Raw genomic sequence first — 6,000 nt, forward strand, 5'->3', positions numbered from 1 at the left:
GTGCCCTATCCCTAATACCAGGGGTGTTGTGATCTTCCTGCACACAGTGCCCTATTCCTGATACCGGGGGTGTTGTGATCTTCTTGCACACATCCCGGTATCAGGGATAGGGCACTGCATGCAGGAAGATCACAACACTCCTGGTATCAGGAATAGGGCACTGTGTGCAGGAAGATCACAACACCCCTGGTATTAGGGATAGGGCACTGCGTGCAGGAAGATCACAACACTCCTGGTATTAATAGGGATAGGGCACTGCATGCAGGAAGATCACAACACCCCTGGTATCAGGGATAGGGCACTGTGTGCAGGAAGATCACAATACCCCGGAGGAGTGAGGGTCAGGCAGCTCCCCCCTGTCTGTGAAGCCAGCCTCTCACTAGTAATGCAGGGAGGGAGCTGTCTCAGACTTCACCATCCTCCTCCCCCCCCCCCCCTCACCCACACACCATTCACTAGCTGGGACATGGGGGAAGTCAGGAGTGAGGGTCAGGCAGTTCCCCCCTGTCTGTGAAGCCAGCCTCTCACTAGTAATGCAGGGAGGGAGCTGTCTCAGACTTCACCATCCTCCCCCCCCTCCTCACCCACACACCATTCACTAGCTGGGACATGGGGGAAGTCAGGAATGAGGGTCAGGCAGCTCCCCCCTGTCTGTGAAGCCAGCCTCTCACTAGTAATGCAGGGAGGGAGCTGTCTCAGACTTCACCATCCTCCCCCCCCCCCCCTCACCCACACACCATTCACTAGCTGGGACATGGGGGAAGTCAGGAGTGAGGGTCAGGCAGCTCCCCCCTGTCTGTGAAGCCAGCCTCTCACTAGTAATGCAGGGAGGGAGCTGTCTCAGACTTCACCATCCTCCCCCCCCCTCACCCACACACCATTCACTAGCTGGGACATGGGGGAAGTCAGGAGTGAGGGTCAGGCAGCTTCCCCCTGTCTGTGAAGCCAGCCTCTCACTAGTAATGCAGGGAGGGAGCTGTCTCAGACTTCACCATCCTCCCCCCCCCCCTCACCCACACACCATTCACTAGCTGGGACATGGGGGAAGTCAGGAGTGAGGGTCAGGCAGCTCCCCCCTGTCTGTGAAGCCAGCCTCTCACTAGTAATGCAGGGAGGGAGCTGTCTCAGACTGGTATCAGGGTTAGGGCACTGTGTGCAGGAAGATCACAACACCCCTGGTGCCAGGGTTAGGGCACTGTGTGCAGGAAAATCACAACACCCCTGGTGCCAGGGTTAGGGCACTGTGTGTGCAGGAAGATCACAACACTCCTGGTATTAATAGGGATAGGGGACTGTGTGCAGGAAGATCACAACACCCCTGGTGCCAGGGTTAGGGCACTGTGTGCAGGAAGATCACAACAGTCCTGGTATTAATAGGGATAGGGCACTGTGTGCAGGAAAATCACAACACCCCTGGTGCCAGGGTTAGGGCACTGTGTGCAGGAAGATCACAACAGTCCTGGTATTAATAGGGTTAGGGCACTGTGTGCAGGAAGATCACAACACCCCTGGTGCCAGGGTTAGGGCACTGTGTGCAGGAAAATCACAACACCCCTGGTGCCAGGGTTAGGGCACTGTGTGTGCAGGAAGATCACAACACTCCTGGTATTAATAGGGATAGGGCACTGTGTGCAGGAAGATCACAACACCCCTGGTGCCAGGGTTAGGGCACTGTGTGCAGGAAGATCACAACAGTCCTGGTATTAATAGGGATAGGGCACTGTGTGCAGGAAAATCACAACACCCCTGGTGCCAGGGTTAGGGCACTGTGTGCAGGAAGATCACAACAGTCCTGGTATTAATAGGGTTAGGGCACTGTGTGCAGGAAGATCACAACACCCCTGGTGCCAGGGTTAGGGCACTGTGTGCAGGAAGATCACAACACCCCTGGTGCCAGGGTTAGGGCACTGTGTGTGCAGGAAGATCACAACACCCCTGGTGCCAGGGTTAGGGCACTGTGTGTGCAGGAAGATCACAACACCCCTGGTGCCAGGGTTAGGGCACTGTGTGCAGGAAAATCACAACACCCCTGGTGCCAGGGTTAGGGCACTGTGTGTGCAGGAAGATCACAACACTCCTGGTATTAATAGGGATAGGGCACTGTAAGAGATGACTGTAGTAGATTGAATAAAGATGTGATGTTTCTGCTCTCCTCACACCAAACAAAAGCAACACACAAGCAGAGAAGCCCTTCTTACAAAGCTGAGCTAGTGAGTTAAGTAGGAGGAAAAGTAAACATACTGGTGCCAGTGTGGCTACTTAAAAAATACACTTACCAACAATCAATTACATATATTTGAACTGTGTACAGTTCCAGCCAGGACCACCTTTCTAAAATGCACAGTGATTGGCAAATTCAACATGCACTAGCATTTCAGGTGCCTGCTAACAAAAATAATAAACAAACAAGTTCTAGTCACGTGAGTGCTGATCATCACATTACTTTTTTTGTCAAGCTTCCAACTGTTTCCATTTCACATCCCCCCAACCATTACCTCAGTGTTAACCTTGGTAACATCAATAGATAAGAGCACAGCCAGCCAATAGGAATACATATTCATTCCTAAGTGACCTTTACTGACCTGGGAAGTGTGAACACTTTGTTTCATTTTCTGTTGGTGTTCGTGAGTTTCCAGTTCCATTTCCCATCCCCCCAACCATCACCTCAGTGGTAACCTTGGTAACATCAATAGATAAGAGGCCAGCCAGCCAATAGGAACACATATTCATTCCTAACTGACCTTCAGTGACCTGGAAAGTGTTTATTTGTATCATTTTCAGTTAGTGCGCACTAACTAGGAGTTAGTGCGCACTAACTCCCGTTAGTGCGCACTAACACGATTTAACGATTTTTAACGATAAATCGTTAGAATTTCTATTGTATCGTGTTCTATAACGATTTAAGACGATATTAACATTATCGGACGATAATTTTAATCATTGAAAAATGATTCACATCCCTAGTTAGCACCATTTTTCAAAATGGTGCCAGCTAGAAGCTAGCCCTGTGCACTCTTTTTAACTTTGTTGGGTCTATGAGGGGCTCTGGAGTTGGGATGGGAGCCACTACTATCGGGGGGGGGGGGGGTATGAAGGGTGTTACAGGGCGTGCAGCTCCTTTAAACATGCAGGTTTGTATGATGCAAAGCTCCCTAGGCTGGTCACCAAAAATAACTGCAACTTTTTCAGGTGTAGATATTTATTTATTGTCCCAATACAGATCCTCAGGGATCTGTATTGGGACCCTTACTTTACAATATATTTATAAATGATCTGGAAAGAGATACGACGAGTGAGGTAATCAAATTTGCAGATGACACAAAATTGTTCAGAGTAGTTAGATCACAAGCAGATTGGATAAATTGCAGTAAAACCTTGTGAGACTGGAAAATTGGGCATCCAAATGGCAGATGAAATTTAATGTGGATAAGTGCAAGGTGATGCATATAGGGAAAAATAACCCATGCTATAATTATACAATGTTGGGTTCCATATTAGATGCTACAACCCAAGAAAGAGATCTAGGCGTCATAGTGGATAACACATTGAAATCGTCGGTTCAGTGTGCTGCGGCAGTCAAAAAAGCAAACAGAATGTTGGGAATTATTAGAAAGGGAATGGTGAATAAAACGGAAAATGTCATAATGTCTCTGTATCGCTCCATGGTGAGACCGCACCTTGAATACTGCCGCACTCATGTTATAAAATCCAGGGTCGGCACATGCATGGGGGTGCACAATTGTGCAACTTGCATGCGCCGAGCCACGCAGCCTGCCTCCGTTCCCTTCGAGGCCGCTCCGAAATCGGAGCGGCCTCGGAGGGAACTTTCCTTCCGCCTCCCCGCACCTTCCCCTCCCTTCCCCTTCCTAACCCGCCCCCCAGCCCTACCTAGAACCCCCCCTTACCTTTGTTAAAGAAGTTACGCCGGCCTGGAGGCTCAGGCCATGCCTCGCCCTGCCCCCCAGACCACCCACGCCCTGCGCCTTTTTGCAAACCCCAGGACATACGCGCGTCCCAGAGCTTGCGCGCGCCGCTGAGCCTATGCAAGATAGGCTCGGTGTGCGCAGGGGAGGCAGGGGGAGGTTTTTGGGAGTTGCGTGCATATCTTACGCGCGCAACCCTTTGAAAATCTACCCCAAAGGGTTCTTCTGAAAAGCTTTTCATGAAATGCCCACAATTTTGCAATTTAGAACCTTGGCTTCATAAATAGATATTTCTGACATATATATAAATTCTGACCAACTTAGATATCTCAAAGATCAAACCAAATATGATTTTTGAAATAATTCCTGGATGGAGTGATATTGCTTTAGAAGAATTTTCTCTTTATACCTGCATATTTGGCCAATCATACATCATACATACCTGGATGTGTTTCTGAACGTCTACAACTGCTGGAGACTCACTACTGGCAGAGAAGGCATTAATTTCAATTCATAGAAGCCTTGATGACTAGCACTGCTGCTAACAAGTTTCAAACTTGTGTTATTTAAACCCCTTTCTTTGTCTGCTACCATGTGTTCAGTATAAGGTCAATTTTAAAACCTGCGCATGGGCGTCCATGTGCACGCAGTTCCCGGTGCGTGCACATAGACATGCCAATTTTATAACATTCCTGTGTCGATGTCCGCAGATTATAAAATCTACTGCCCATGTGCACATGCGCCCGATTTTTTATTGGCGCACACATAAGGGGGGGGGTCCTTTTATAAGATGTGGATGGTGACGCGATAGGCCCTTTCCTCAGTTCCCTCCCAGTCTGCTCTAATAAAGGATTGGACTGGGAAGGAACTTCCTAAATTCCTTAGTTAACCTGCCTCCCTTTTCTCCCTTCCGCCCCAACCCCTAAAACCCCGCTAACTTCATTTTTTTTTATTTTATACTTAGCCGCTGTCCAGAGCAGTAGCAGGTTGAGGGTGCTGGCCGGCTGCTGGTGCGCACTTCAGTGGGACAGTGCCTAATGGTGCTGTCCCAGCCGGCCCACACCCCGCCCAGACTCCGTCCGCGGCCTGCCCCTTTTTTGAAATCCAGTTCTTTGGCGCATACCAGGAGATACGCACATAGCCACTCGCCTTTGAAAATCCCTATGGTGTGTGAGCAGCCCACCACGTGCAATTTATTGTATTGTAAACCGACATGAAGCTAACATGAATATTCGGTATATAAAAGTTCCTAAATAAATAAATAAATATCTCATGGTTTAAACACACGCTGAGTTTTTACAAATCATCACGGATGTCCTCCGTGAAAATCGGTATATAAAATGTTTTAAATAAAATAAAATAAATTTTAAAAAATATATATGCATTTATCTTTCTGTGTACACTGATGATGATGAGGGTATTTTTAGCATGCGTAAGCTTTTATATTCAAAAATATGACAAGGACTTTCTCAGGAAATTATGTATGGCTGCACTATTTTAATTGAAAAGAAAAGTGACATTGCACAGTTAAATGTTTGTAACTTAAATGTCTTAACTTGATAAACTGATTTTGTACTTGATATATTTTTAAATATTATTTAAAAACAAGCAACTTGAAAGGTTTTCAATAAAATAAAATGTACTTTTTTTTGCATACTCAGAGGTGTATATCTTTATGCAAAATTATGCAGATTTGCCACAAAATTTGAAAAAGCCGCCACAAAATTTGCTAACTGTTGATGCAGAGTCTTTAAAAATCTGCCACTGGAGATCGAGGGTTCTTTATATACCTGTGCCTGCTTTATGATGCTAACTTTGCATCTGCTGTAAAGCCCATGGGTACTGAGATGTACAGCAATTGCCTGCCAGCCCATGAACTGTCAAAAGGAAACTCCATGGGGAATTTCCCTTTGAAAATGTACAAAGCACCTGTGAGCCTGCAGACAATGTGTTGTCTTTAAAAATTGTCCTCCTAGTGTATTAAATTAAGACCTTTGAAGCAAACGTGCAAATAATTTAAGAAGGTACATAAATACATTTCAGCTAAGAGGCAAAATATCAATATAATGTAGGCAGC

Source organism: Rhinatrema bivittatum, chromosome 12, assembly GCF_901001135.1.
Source record: "Rhinatrema bivittatum chromosome 12, aRhiBiv1.1, whole genome shotgun sequence".
Lineage (NCBI taxonomy): Eukaryota > Metazoa > Chordata > Amphibia > Gymnophiona > Rhinatrematidae > Rhinatrema > Rhinatrema bivittatum.